At 39.6% G+C, this 15,411-nt stretch overlaps 1 long non-coding RNA gene across 1 annotated transcript; it reads right to left on the bottom strand.

Moving 5' to 3' along the window:
* Window positions 1-2,052: 2,052 nt before the first annotated feature.
* On the bottom strand, window positions 2,053-9,314 carry LOC125485862. Its single transcript, XR_007264579.1, has 2 exons — window positions 9,063-9,314; window positions 2,053-4,245 (listed from the first exon to the last, which is right to left on the bottom strand). It is a non-coding gene; the product is annotated as an uncharacterized LOC125485862 (long non-coding RNA).
* Between the last annotated feature and the right edge of the window lie 6,097 nt (window positions 9,315-15,411).

Raw genomic sequence — 15,411 nt, 5'->3', positions numbered from 1 at the left:
AAAGGAAGTCTGTACACATTTCCAACTTTGTTGGCTCACAGCCTCAGGCAGTAATTTTGCACTCTGAATGCCTTCCACGCTTATATTAGTGTGGTTAAATATTGGATTTGCAACAGATCTGAAACTGTCACTTGGCAAACATAATGTAAAAGGTATGAAATTTATCCCATTAGGAACGAGCGAGATAACCAATTCCATATATTCACAGAGACTCAGAGGAAAATATACCATGCATCAACTGCAAACAGTAAAAGTATTGCCCCAAAAGTCAGTATTGCACAGGGAAAGGAAATAGAGCTGATCCAAATCTAGATTAATTTCCCTCTGGGAATGGACCTTTAAAATTTAATTTGAAATTTTCAATTGCTCATTTTTATTAAAGTTTCCAACCTTCTCAGAATTAAACATGTCAATGTAACTAAAGACATTGACTGGAAGAAACTCTATTAAAAAAAAAACGACTCGAATCCGTGGCACTAGTCTGAATAGCAGCCAAAGCACGGCTGTAGTTAAAGCAGAATTTAATGTTTCAGTATAGTTTAATACAGGGCAATATTTCATAACTGAGAAAACCTCTAATGATTTCTGTCACAGTACTAATGTTCTATGCAAGCAAATTCCAGTGATGGACTTTGCAAAGTACAAATTAATTTCAACATCCAGTTTGAATATTGTAGACTAGAGTTTCTGAACAATGAATTGTAGACTAAATATTTCCTACAATCTGATCCACTTAATCCTACGTGATAACATTTCTTAATAACTGAATTAAGTTAAATTTGTGCATCTGAAAGGCATATGAAACACAAGTTTTAACACTCAGATCTTTTGGTATTAGCAATACCAATGAGCTATTGATAAATTGGTGGGAACGTGGAGTAAACTTTATGCACTTTAAGACAGACTACCCAGTGTAGTTGTTGTGACAGAAGTGGGCTGAAAAATTGAATTGGATCACTCATTTCCCATGCTAACAGAAGTTTTTATCATTGGCATCATGCAAGAGACCAGAATACCCACCCATTAAAGTTGGCAAACCCTTTAAAAGTATGTAAATGACCTGCACAAACACCCCACTTGCAATTTAGAGGTTGAATGGAAAGAGAACTGTATATCCTCTACCCATTTTCTCCTGGTAATTTCTAGAAGTTCTAATCATTTTTGTTTGGTTTTATTGCGGTGGGCAGTGAGATTGGTCATCCCAACCCATCTCTTCTGCAATTGGTTCCCTCTCCAGATCTGCAATCTGACTGGCTCACCATACCTTCTAGCCAGAATTAATCCAGTCACCAATCATTTCAGTATTTCATGTTCACATCTTGCTGGGTCATGGCCATCAGGTGGAAGCCAGATAATGACTCAACATTTGCTTCTGGATTTGAAGATCTCTTTGCAACTCAGCATTTCTCCCTTGTTACAGCTGTAGTGAGAAATGGACTATCAGTGTTCAACTTCCATCATTTGACTTCAATGCTTGAAACTTACATGGCCTAAAAATGGTTTGTAAAAGGACAGTGCTGAACTAAAATAGTTGCTATAATCACCTGACAAGTTTTGACAACCCATGTGAAGTAAATGACCATTTTAATTAAGAGGCACTGAAACTCAGTGAGGTGACAAGAAATTCACATCTGTTACACTTACACAATAACTTCATGAAAGGTTGTTTCTAACTTTTCCAGCTTGAAGTAAAACTGACACAGAAAACAGAATCTGCAAAGGGATCGTCTATCAACAGCAGCCTTTCAGATAGAAGGCAACATGAACTGGTAACTGAAAGGATACCGGAAGCTCTTCTCTCTGAAACTATAAAAACCAACACTGGTTAAAAAAGAAACTGAAAATAATCATTCGCTGATAACTCCGGATCTGTAAACTCTGTCACTGCTAAGCAAGACCAAACGACAGCTAAACCGTGGGAATGACATTTTCATTTTCACAACAGGAGAGAATGCTACGATCTGCAAGTGCATTTGACTTTGCCAAGCTGTCTATATTGCTTACCTCAGGCCACTTCTCTGGAATTTGTGTTTGGTAGTTTGTTTGCTGTTACTTTTGTTGGGGGGGGGGGGGGCGTGTGGGTGTGGGTAGATGGGTAATAGGTAAAACTTCAAAGAAAATCTTAGGATTGCCTCTTCTTCCTTTTTGATTTGGTTAACTAAGTTTGATTGCAGTGTTTGATGGCTACATGCTAGAAAAGCATAATATACGTTTAGCAGAGGTATAGAGAGATCAGGATGTCCTCGTGCATGATTTGCAAAAGATTAGTTAGGTAGAGCAAGCGATTGGGAAAGTGAATAGAATGTTATTATTTAAAAGAGGAATTGAGTACTAAAGTAGGGAGCTTCAGTTATACAAGGAACTGGTGAGACGAGAAACAGGGCTGGTCACCTTATTTAGGGAAGGATGTAAATACACTGGAGGTAGTTCAGTATTGGCTTCCAAGACCAGTACCTGGAACGGGTGTGTTGTCTTAGGAGGACAGGTTGGACAGGTTAGGCTTGTATCCAAGGAGTTTAGAAGTGTAAGAGGTGGTTTGATTGAAATATTTAAGATCCTGAGCGATTTTGACAGGGTGGATGTGGAAAGGATGTTTCCTGTCGGGAGACAAACTAGAATTCGAGTTCACTGTTTAAAACTAAGCGGTCACACAGAGATGAGGGAAACATTTTTCTCTGAGGTTTGAGACCCTTTGAAACTCCCTTCCTGAAAAAGGGTGATGGAAGCACATTCCTTGATTTTTTTTTTTTTTAAAAAACGCAGAAGTAGATAGATTCTTGTTAAGCAAGGAATTGAAAGGTTATTGGGGTAGGCAGGAATGCTAATTTGAAGTTGAAATCAGATCAGTCATGATCTTCGTGAATGGTAGATCAGCTCCGAGGGCTGATTGACCTATCCCTGCTTCTTGTTCACATGTTCGTATGCTCATGAGCAGTAATAAACGTCTCTTGAATCTTTCAATGAGAAGTTATCCACTCTAGTTTCTATATTACAGGAGCTAACAAGTATCGCTGCACAAGGTAGAAGTACACTGTTGGAGGTAAAGCCTAGTGGTGGTTGTAGCTCAGTGCCATTATTCCCCTTGCCTGGTTGTAACAGCTTATTGGTAGGTCCATAGTTGGTACGAAGGTGGCATCACAGATAAAAAAAACTGGAACTCTTCTAGAAGAGGAGGATGCTAGGAAACTGAAATTAAAGAAAACAGAAAATTCTGGAAAGATTCAGCAGGTCAGGCTGTGTCTTTGGATGAGAAGAAAAAGGATAAACCTTTCCGACAAATGAACAACAAAAGATCATAGATCTGACTCAATGGTGTTTTTTGCACCAATGCTAGTTGACCTGCTGCGTATTTCCAGCATTTTTGAGTTTATTTTGGAACTCAAAATTCCATATAAAGAAACAAAGGATGACTGAGGATGTGTTTAAAACTGCCAAGAGCAAAAAGATTACCAGAAAGTAACATCCAGAGAAGAAAATGGCAGCATTCTGGCCATTTGATCAGAGCCGATTAGCTGCAGAGATCTCATCTAGCTGGTAAAATGGAGGGCAGCAGGAAAAGGGGCCTACCTAGGTGATTGAATGATGGATGTCACAGTGTGATTGAGGACAGGTTTTAGTGGACGTGTGAGGTTGGTGCCTGGCAAACAATAGCAGCACATAATCTCCTTGTCGAAGGAGTAGCTACAAGCGACAGCAGTATTGTGGAGAACTCCTGTGTTGGAACATGCCCGTTTGTGAACTGTTGAATGATAGGATATCCACCTCCAGTGTTAATCATTTTTTTTGGGCTGTGTACTTCACATTTATCAAATAACCTCAACCTTTCTTAAAAAAAAAAAGGGCTGCTTTGATTTGGTCTCTCTCTGCTGTGAGCTCCTTAATAGGAAGCAGTGCACAGTAATCTGGGATACACTTCATTAATGAACAGTTGGGAATCAGCAACTATACACTGTTCTCACTGGCAAAGTGCATTCCATGTGGGCAGAGATCAAATCATTCATAGGCTGGATGATTCTATTCAGATCACAATCCCATTGAAAGCAAGCCAAATAGTCATACTTCGTGATGTTGATGGACAGGAAATGGATCCTTTCCACTGAGCTTTCAGAACTGTTCCCCAAAATCCAGCTGGTTACTTCAACTTCTGACACTGAACCAACTGCCAAATGAAGCTCTGTCTGTCAAATCTGTTGTGATTTCCCAGTGGTTCAAGCAACAAAAAGGAGCACAGCCCTTAAAAACGATCTGAAAAATATGATAGAAATTAAATTAAATAAGCTTAAAAATTGGGTTGGGGTTGTGATAGTGGTCATGGAAACAACTTATTAAATTGAAACAAAAGACACAGAATTTGCTGAAGAAGCTCAGCAGATCTGGCAGCATCTGTGGAGAGAAATCAAAGTTAACATTTTGGGTCCAGTGAACCGTCCTCAGAACTGTTAATGTTGAGTCCAGTGACCCTTCAGAAGCAGAAGCAGCTAGGATAAGATGGTATTTTTATGTTGATGGCAGGGGTTTGGGAGGAAAAAGGTTGAGTGGATACATGGAGATGGAACCCAGAGAGAGCGAGAGAAGTAAGGTTAAGCAAACAAAAGGGATTGTTGACAGAAAGCAAGGGAAGGGGAGATGCTGGACAGGTGATAGTGGGGATTGTAAATAGTTGAAAATGAATTGGTTGTGTTGAAAGCAGCCCAGTTCAGGACCGGACCTAATGTTATTTTACAGACAGAACATAGGTGTTCTGCTATTCTGAGATAACAAGGTGTGGAGCTGGATGAACACAGCAAGCCAAGCAGATCTGCAAATCTATCACCCAGTCTGCGTTTCATCTTCCCAATATAGAGGAGATTGTATTGTAAGCACAGAATACAGCAAACTAGACATTAAATTGACACTGGCTGTAGGTTCTCTGATTACCGGATATAGCCAGTGCTAACTGTGCCGTTATTCAACTGTAACCTTCAACCGAGGGACTGCTACCATAACTGTCGAGTGCTTAATTAAAAGGTAGTTTCACCTTTTCAAGCTGAATTGTATTGTGGTTGTAAGAAGTTAGTTGAAAACCAAATCTGTTACTTAGTGAAATGTCGAAGTAGGTTTTTTCTAAATGCATTGGTGATCTCAATGCCAGAGGTAGGGGGAAGAAGAAAGGTCTAGTACCCAAGGTAGGCAGGGTGGGAGTACAGGTGGCCCTTGAGATATGTGCCCATAAAGGAAGAGGGAGAAAATAGCAGCCTAGGTCAGCTCCAAGACCGTAACTCCAAGATTTTGAGTCAGTGCAGAACGATTAATAATCAGATATGTGTTGCTAAAATGAAAAAGATCAACCATCAAGTGGCATTTCATATCATCTGAACCACCAGTGGCATCCACTGCTGGTAGCATTACAGCCCCTACACCTGCCTACAAGAAATCACAATCTGTACTCAACCATTCAGTTCATACAGTCAGTCAATCTACAACTCGTTGCTCACATGCACAACAGCTAGTCATCCAGGACTGTCAAAATGAACCAGATTGCAGGAGAAGGTATCACATAACAGCAAACATCATTCACTCTTACAGTTCTGGCTACCAGCTCATAGACTGACACTCTGTGTAATTCCAGAGATAGAATTCTGGAGGGTCCTGCAATGTGATGATACATAGGCCAAGGATTGATGGAGGGTTGTGATTGGGGCTGCAAGGTTTGGGAGGTGTGGGAGGGGGTGTGAAGCGTATTGATTCTATAGATGGTAGTACGCTTGAGGGTGAAGTCATACACAAGCTGTGCTGCAGATGACTTCACTGGACCAATGATGAGATATGGTTGACCAGTGGAACACAAACAAAAGCTGGAAAGCTTGGAAGGAACCCTTCACACAAATATCAAGGAGGACTCCGCTTCCAAAATGGCCTCAGTGCTTTGTACTGTGCTTGGAGGGTATCCTTTCCAACACGAGATGGCTTGGCACCTCCATTAACACACTGTATTTGATGCAGTGCCAGGTGGCTGATGGCCCTGCTTTCAGTACAGCACACACATTTGACTGCTCTTTTGGGAATTGCAAAGTGGTGCCTTCAAAGCTCAGACTGTTGCTCCTGTGGCCATGGACATCAGGGATTGCTCATTTCATCAGGATTGCTACAGCAGTGCCTTGGGAGGGTGCAGTGTCTCCATTTAATGGGAGCCTATTGTCTCCTCTCTAGAGGATGGCATTACTGGTCTCATCCCTGTCACTCCACCTGTGTCCTTCTGGCACTTGGCTGCCCACTAACCCACATCACCTCCAAGCTGAAATGGTGCAGTCTGAAGCTGGCACCGCTAGACCTGGACTTCTCTAGGTATCCTCCAAAAACTATTTCCTCAATGAGCAATCTTACTGCTGCCACACTTAGGCCATTGAGAAAGCACTTCATAGAAAGTCTGGGAAAGAGAAAATCCCATGGCCAACAGGCAAAATTACACAAGCAACATGAATTGTTTTATTTTGTATGCATTATTTTGAGAGTGAGCTGATCAAATTAAACATTACTATGTATTTAGTGAAGATTTTTATATCTTTGGTGAACCAGTGAGAGTTGTCAGCGAAACAACAGTGAGGTTGGAAAGGGAAGAAATATAGGGATGTTGATGAATGAGGCGGCGTCGTTGAGATTACTGCTATATTACCATAAAGGCCAGGCTAAACAAAGTACTGTCAATTTCAAAACTCACTTCCTTGAGAACTGAAAGGCTCCCCTAGAGCAGTCCAGTACAAGCAATGGAAGTATACATGAGGACACTGATTATGGTGGGCTCCAGTATATTCCTTGTCACAATATAGTTCTCAGTGTAGGCCTGCAGAGCACATTTACATGGATTTCCCATTGTCAAAGTCAAACCTTTAGCTCCTGCTAATTCAAAAATGGCTTTATAGCAAACAGGTTTGAATGAGGCAAAGGTCTGTTGACATCCAGTTTTTGCCTGATGTATTCATACATATGCACGTCATCCAGAAGTCAGTCCTTGGCAAGTACAGACCAGGAGGTTTCTGCAGAACAAAAAGTCATGACTACTGCCAGGGTGCTGGACGTCCACGGCCAACGAAGTGCTGGACGTCACTGATGAAGATGATTACGTTCTCACCCGAAGTAATGTGTATGCAGTGAGCGGTACCCTAAAGCCTGGCTTGCTTTTCCTGTTTGTCCGTGCATTGGTGAATTGTATTGTGGTTGTAAGAAGTGATCCAAGTTAGTTGAAAACCAAATCTGTTACTTAGTGAAATGTCTAAGCAGGTTTTTTTCTAAATGCATTGGTGATCTGAATGCCAGAGGTAGGGGGAAGAAGAAATGTCCTGTACCCCTGTGGGGAGGGTGGGGGTACAGGTGGCCCTTGAGACATATGCCCATAAAGGAACAAGGAGAAAATAGCAGGAAAAGTATTTTTAGAGAGCCTTTGCAACCTCCATTAGGAGTGCACTGTAAACTACGAGATGCCTTTTACAGCAGCAGCATGAAAAGAACAAGAGATATATAAATTAAGAGCCACAGGCAATGTCCTTGTCTTGCTTGGACACTGCAGTTGTGATTGGAGCCATTGTTAGATTTCACACACAATCTCTATTGTGAAATGAAGGCATTTCATTCAATGCTCCTTGCTACAGTTGAGGCAGGAGAATGAAAGAATGTCACCCTAAAGTCTTTCCCAGGATATGGCCTCCTCCTCAGTACTTTTCAAAACCCCCTCCTACTCCTTCTCTGAAGAGGTTCTACTCTGCATCGCCTATTTTTTTTAAAAAAAAACTTTTCCAAATCGCACTCAATTTTAAAGAGGAAGACCCACCAGGCCACCCATTTCAGTAAATAACTTGTTTCGGCACAGTATTTCAAATTAAAATTTTAAAAATACAGCAAAGTCAGTGTGACCACTCCTCACAGAGCACAGCAAATTAAGCCAACAATAGGAAAACTTCAAGAACACAAACAATTACATGCAATAGCCAAAATAAATAATCGAGCAACTAACTTCGAGTATCTTATAATTTCTTTTAATAGTGCTGGCAGGAGTGGGGAACCTGCCCTCTTGTTAAGCACCTTATTCCTCAGCTTTACAAGGTTAAGGCAGGGACAGTGAGGAAGTTCCAAAAATGATAACAGCAGCAAGGTGTTGGCAATTGTTAGACACATGCACCCTAAAACACTGTAAAGAGATGGGATCTTGCAGGAAGCCAGGAACTATTTTGAGTACTTCATGGAGCCTAAAGATAGTGAGCCAAATAGCCCAGTTCAGCCTCAAATGAGTTGCATCATCTTTTGCTTATTCTTGTGATATTGGAGTCAATTGGGAGACATTTTCCACACACAAAGGATTCCTACTTTTACCCTGAGAAGCAGCTGAAGGTTTCTGCAGAGGTGATGAAGGGATTAGTGCAATCGGAGGTTAACAGAAGGGTGTTAGAGTGGGGGGGGGGAAAAAAAATCAGCAGCAGTACACCTGGATGTAATTCCATAGTTACACAGCAAAACACATACATATTCTATTGCAAGACCCAGAGAAAATCTGTACGCGTAGCAAAGAAAACAGAATGATCAATGGGGCTTGTCTAATAAGAATCCTTGTTTACAAACCAATATTTGAGACCAGAGACAAATAACATACACTCCACAAATCCTCAATGCTGATTGATTTGTTAGCATAAGGCTTTACCACTTGTGATTTCCACAAATAAATCCTTTTGAAGTTCATTCAGTCTCTTCTGTCAGAATTTGTTCATAGTTAAGTACCTTGGTTACAATCATAACAAACTATAGGACTCATTATTTTTAAATCCTTTTTAGGAATGTTATGAAAATACCAAGATTGAGGTCTTGACTTTGTCACGGAACCTGTGAATGCAATGAATTTATGACCTCTCCCTACTGCTCCTTTCACTGATGCAACTTGTTTTAAAAAAAAAAATCAGGAACCAGAAAATAACAAAAGTTTTCTTCTCAGAGATGAAGTTCTGGAGACGACAGGCACATTATTTTGTGTCCTTGATTAGCACACTGATCCAATGCCATTTTGCCCAAAAGTGCAACTGAGGGGTAGGACAACTCACCGACAAGCTGTGGACAGCCAAACAATGGAGATTAGAAGCCAATTATTAGAAACCAAATGGAATTGTGGTCTCAGGAACAAGAAGGCCATTCCCAACTCCCTGGGCACAACAGGATACATCTCTCAATCTCTAAACTTTTCTTCTGTTTTGGAGGATCTTCAATTTGCCTTGTGTCTTCAAGGACCTGCCCACTGTCCTTACTAAGGACCACAAGCATTACCTCAGGAGATAAATTGTCCAATTCACAGTCAATCTCTGCCTGGTGACTTCTCTTAAAGCAGTTCATTGGATCCCAGCCCCTAAAATCAAAAGCCCCGCCCTTGATTTCTGGCAGCATACATCTGTCTTATCTCATTTTGTTTAAATCAAGAAAGCTTCCTATTAAATGTAACTGCTGAGAAAAATAGCAGTAGTTTCTGAGATTGGTATTTCATTTGAATGTTAAGTAATTTTTTTTCTGGGGATTGAGAATATGAGGAACTTGATGCATGGCAAATTGTAAGTTGGGAGGACACATGAAATTGGACTATAGCTCCTAAAACTCCCACATTAGAGATTTTCCTCAACTCATTTTGTTGTAGATTGATTGATGGAGATTAATTGCTTTAATTGCTCAATAGCTCCATTCTAATTGTATCACGTGACTACCAGGGTGACAAAGGGATCTTGATCTTTCTTGTCCAATAATCCCTAGTTTCTTATTTAGTAGGCAGCTGAATCAGGGCTTGGGAGGACTGTTGTGGTACAGTGATTGTGTCCTTACCACTAGATCAAGAGACTTAGGTTCAAGTCCCACCTGCTTGAGAGGTGTGTAATAATATCTCTGAACAGGTTGATTAGAAGTACAGGTTAATTTTTTTTTAAAAATTCAAATATTGTGAGTTTTGATTCCTCAATGAGAGGACACCTCACTACATTAATCTCTGTAAACCTGACAAAACTCACCAGACTGAGGTAATGAGGTTTGGCACACAGCCCTGGGAAATAAACTCTTGACCTTCTGGTTGAGAGTCAATCCCATCAGCTACCAGGCCACCCATATCTTGGAGCTCTGGTCTTCATTATCTAAATCCTGGATAAGGAACCAAGTATGTTGTTTACATGAGGAAATCAAATTCAATTTGAATCTGCTCAGTCCAATCTCTTGAACATTTTCCTCACCTATGCCCTCTGCACCGGACAATACAAAATATTTTTTTAATGGCATATTTATGAATACATCAGGCAAAAACTGGATGTCAACAGACCTTTGCCTCATTCAAGCCTGTTTGCTTTAAAGCCATTTTTGAATTAGCAGGAGCTAAAGGTTTGACTCTGATCAGAGTTCAGAGGAAATTAATTTGCACTATTTACACTGTAGCTTTTAACTTAAAACAGCTGCAAAGTCCAAACAAAGTGGAAAGTGCAGACGTAGTGTAAAGACGTGATTATTCATATGCTCAGGAAGCTTAAGAGGTCCATTCAGTTAACCATTGATGGCACTTAATGGCTCTCTGTGTACTACCATGTGACATAAATGTGAATTAAAACCTACTTTAATTACATGAACCACACTGCGTTATGGAAGTGTAGTGGTGTTGTCACTGGACTAGTAATCCAGAGACCCAGGCTAATTCTCCAGGGATGTGGATTAAAATACCACCATGGCAGTCTAAAGACAATTAACAAATCTAGAACTGAAAGCTTGTCTTGGTAATAGTAGCCATTACACTGTCATCAATTGTAAAAACCCATATGGTTCACTAATGCCCTTTTGGAGATAAAATCATTATCTGATCTGGCCTGCTTCAGATCCATACCAATGTGATTGCCAGTGTCTTGATAGCGATGCCCACCAAAGAATTTTTTGCAATCTCCTAATCTACATTGAAGCCTATAACATAATACAATTGTGTTGTTATCTCTGTTCCTTTTCAGTCATTTTCCCTGTACATTTGATGACTATAGTCACTTTACTGATACCTCCTTGGGAGAACAGATGGAGGTTAAGTTGACCTTTTTTGAAGCTATCACATTGATATCTGCAATGCTGAGAAGCTATCAGATCATGAAATCACACTGACACTTTGCAGAAATTTGTGTATTACCACATGTCAGTTTTAAAATAAGCTTAAGGAAATAAATAAGTGTTATTTCTGATTGTTTCAAGCATTATTTTTGCATATTTATATCATTTGTTAATTTACCTTCCAAATCAGTGGAGAGTTGGATATCACTGCCAGATGGTGCAATGTCAGCAGTGCAAAATTATATTATGGTGATATTCGCTAGGTTAAGAGAAAGATTATGCCTTGTGGTAGCTCTTTTGTATTTATAAGCAGGATCAGGGGCAGCATTAAAGCATAAACCTGTGAACTCAGAATGCTCCTCTTCTCTGCCTATGTGCTGCCTTCCTTGTTGATGGTGAATAGGAAGGGAGGTCAAAATTTGCCTCTAATGCCTTCTCCAGAGATCTGTTTAAAGCCATAAGAAATGGAATTCACCTCTTTTATAATATTTTGTGCCATTGGTGACTAAAATGCAATCAATATAATCGCGCTAGAAATCCCAAACCATAATAGCAGCTACTAATGAGGATTAAAGTGAAATTCTTGGAAATAATTCATGTTAACTCTTCCAGATTGCCATTGCATAGCTTGAGCCAAATGTGTGCGTAAATGAAAAGTGTATATCTATAACTGATATCTTATATGTGTCAGTCTCTACTAAAACATTGGAATTCCACTAATTGTCACTGACAAGATTTGTTCAATCAAAGATAATGTTGATTAATCATATTGGTTTAGACACGCGGTGATGTATTGAGAATCTTGGAGAGAAGTAAGAAACAAAGAAGCCTATTCAATGAGCAGTTTTAAGGGAGTTGAGTGGAACCAGGACATCAATTCATGTCATTTACCAACAGCCAAAGGTATAATTATCAAGTGGGCAAACAAATCTGGGACCAGAAGTGATAGAAGTGATATGAAAATGAATGAACAATAATGCAAATTGGGAAAATATCCACATCAATTTCAGCAGACAAATATTTTACATATTCAACAATCATCCATTTATCATTTCAACACAGGCATAAATTAAAATGAGCTATCAAAATAGTAGCATGATGAAAATGTCATCCAGTGCATGAAGCTGCATTCAGATAACAGCACAACCTCAAATACCATTGACTGGCTCTCAAACCAAAGTAATTTTCTGAGAGTTTCAGAGGCAAAAGATAACCCATTGGCAAATTCAGAGGAAACTATGGAAAATCCCACTCTAAATCCCCAGAGCTCAACATAACTCAACATAATCCCAGCTCATTAACAATTAACCCTCTCAGTAATCGTGTCCTCTTTGCTGGTGAGCTTGTCAAGTTGCCTTTTAACATGTAAATTTCTTTTTTAATAGGCTGCAGCAAATTCTATCTCAAACACATGCTGCTATTTTCTCTTGCAGAGAGTGTTAGATTTTTGTGTATCAGAAAGTATTTATTTTCACAATCTAAGCCTAACAGACTTTATTTACATACCCTCTCCTTTTGCCATTATTGTCTGTCTCAGTCCAATCCCTTTAGTATTTTAAAACTGTTAATTGTAATTATTATAAACTTCTGTTTCTCCAAAGCAAATTGCTGTAATATTTAATGTCTATGCATTTAACTAAACTTTAAAGTTAGGTTTTACACTGGTTAGATTCCTCTTCTGCTTCTCCTCAATCTTAGATCTTTCATTACATATGTTGACTAAAGCTGTCAATGTTAAAGTTATAGCAGATATACTAGACCCATTTGAAAACTAATTATGTTCTTTGGGCAGGTAATTGGACTCCAAATAATGCTTGGAAAGTTTCTAATGTGGATATACAAAGCTATGAAAGCACAGGCAGTACATATTTCACAATATTATTCCGCGTGTAACTGAATTGGCATCCAACCTGCCTTTTTAGACATTGCAAGGCCTGTTAATGCTGTGTCTTAAACACTCTCAGCTGAGCATGCCTTCAGCTGCACAGGGGATTATCCATTTGCACTATTTGAAGGCAAATGCATGGGATTTGTAGGTGAGGTACTTTTGACTTTCTCTTGCTGCTATTGTGTGAATAAAAATACTGTGTGTGGCATTGTTAGAGGAGACCTCACATGTTCTGGTGTTGGAAGGGAGAGATGTCGGATGTTTTCAGCATACTCTTCTTGGAGTTTTAACTAAATGTAGTTTCCAAAAGCAGTTCCCTCTCTCTTACAGACATAAAGATTTTCTTCTGTCACCAGTTCACATGACAGCAAGAGAAGATGTTTAACAGCACTGTTGGGTTCAATTCTCTCTGGTAACATGCTGGCTAATGTGTTTGCATAAAATTCCTTTGTGTACTATTTCAGTTGAATCATTAAAGTGTTTATTATAAATAGGTTAATGACTGCACAAAAATGGCACACAAAAGAATTTTACCACAAGCCCATTAACCAGTGCACTGCCAGACACGATTAAATTTCCTTGTTTCAAAAGGTTACACTGAGATTTTTCTAACAAAGTGATAGTGTGAGTTTGCTAATCAGTTTAACACTGCATCATTGCAATAACATTGAATATTATATTGCTTCACATTTTTGAAAATATTTTGTAATGTTTGTTGCAGCTTTGTAAAATACTTCTATTCCCATTCTTCATCCAAGTCAGTGAACAAGTCACTTCCAAAATCCATACCCATCATGCCCAGAAATCTGTGTTTGAATCTAGTTTCCACTCATGCTAGAATAGTGAAAGTGCTCTGACTAAGTCACAAATGACATTCTATGTGACTGTGACAAAGGTAAACTTTCTCTCCTCGTCCTTTTCATACCTGTCTGCAGCCTTTGACTCAATTAGTCACACAATCATCCAGCTGAGCATCTGCTCTCATCTGATTCCATTATTTTCCACCTAATTGTATTCAGAGAATCAGCTGCCATGGCTTTTCTTCCCATTCCTGTTTTGTTATTTCTGATATCCCACAGGATCTATCACTGACCCTCTCTTATTTATCATTTATACGCTGTCCCTTGACAATATCACCTGAGAATACAATGTCAGATTCAACATGTAAGCTGATGATGCTTAGCTCTACCTCACCACCACTTCGCTTGTGCCCTTGACTTTCTCTCTATTGTCTGACTTCAGAACCGAATGAGCAGAAATTTTCTCCAACTAAATGTTAAAAAGAACAAAGCCATGTACCTTTTCCCGTGCCACAGACTCCATTATTACGTCATCAGCTGCATCCTGCCTCAGTGGCAATTCTGAGGCTGAGTTGGTCTCTTCATAACCTTGTTATATTTGTGCCCAAGGTGAGCCTTTTCTCATTCATTCACACAATAAAGGTGTTGCTGGCTAGGCTAGCATTTAATGCACATTAATCCACAGAGAAAATTTAAGAATCAACCACATTGCTGTGGTTCTGGAGTCACATGTAGTCCAGACCAGGTAAGGATGGCAGTTTCCTTCCCTAAAGGACATTAGTGAACCAGATGGGCTTTTCCTGACAATTGACAATAGATTCATGGTCATCATTAGACTCTTAATTCCAAGTTTTGTTTTTTATTGAATTCAAATTTCACCAAGTGCCATGGTGGGATTGAAACCCATGCCCCTAGAACATCACCTGGGTTTCCTGGGTTAACAGCCCAGCAATAACAGCACTAGGCCATCACCTTCCCAATACATTCCAACCTTACGTTTATACCATCACTAAGATCAGCAATTTCCACCTTTTGTAAGATCACCCAATGCTGCCCTGTCTCTATTTATCTGTTGCTGAAAACTTTGTCCATGTATTTGTTTGCCTATAGCTATGAATATTCCAAAGCAGTCCTGGTTTTCCATCATCCAACCTCCATAAACTTAAGATAGTTAAAAATTCTGCTGAATGGAGCCTAATTTGAACCAAATCCTATTCATCAATCACCCTGTTCTCTCGACCTACATTGGGCAATGCTTCTTTTCCCTTGCTTTTAAAACTGTCTGTGGACTTACTCCTCTTTATCTTTGAAACCTCCATCTCTGGAAACCCCCAAGGGCTAATTCTAGCCTCTCGAGCATCGGATTTTAATCCCACCCAATTAGCCGATGTACCAGTAGCTGCTGAGTCCCAGGCTCTGGAATTCCCTTCCTAAACCTTTCCACACATCTACCTGCCTTTCGAAGCTGTTAAAATGCTTATTCATTTGCCCCTAATATCCTCTTGTGTGACTCAATGTGAAATTTTGTTTGATTACACTCTTTTGAAGCACCTGAGAACATTTTACAGTATGCTGGGACAACATAAATTTCAAGATTTTCTAAATTTCAGAAAAAGCATTATTTGTAGTTACCTTTTTGTGTTGTAAATGGTA

This window comes from Rhincodon typus, chromosome 23 (assembly GCF_021869965.1).
Source record: "Rhincodon typus isolate 14 chromosome 23, sRhiTyp1.1, whole genome shotgun sequence".
Classification (NCBI taxonomy): Eukaryota; Metazoa; Chordata; class Chondrichthyes; order Orectolobiformes; family Rhincodontidae; genus Rhincodon; species Rhincodon typus.
Note: the sequence above shows the minus strand (reverse complement) of the source record. Positions and strands in the feature narration are given on the sequence as shown.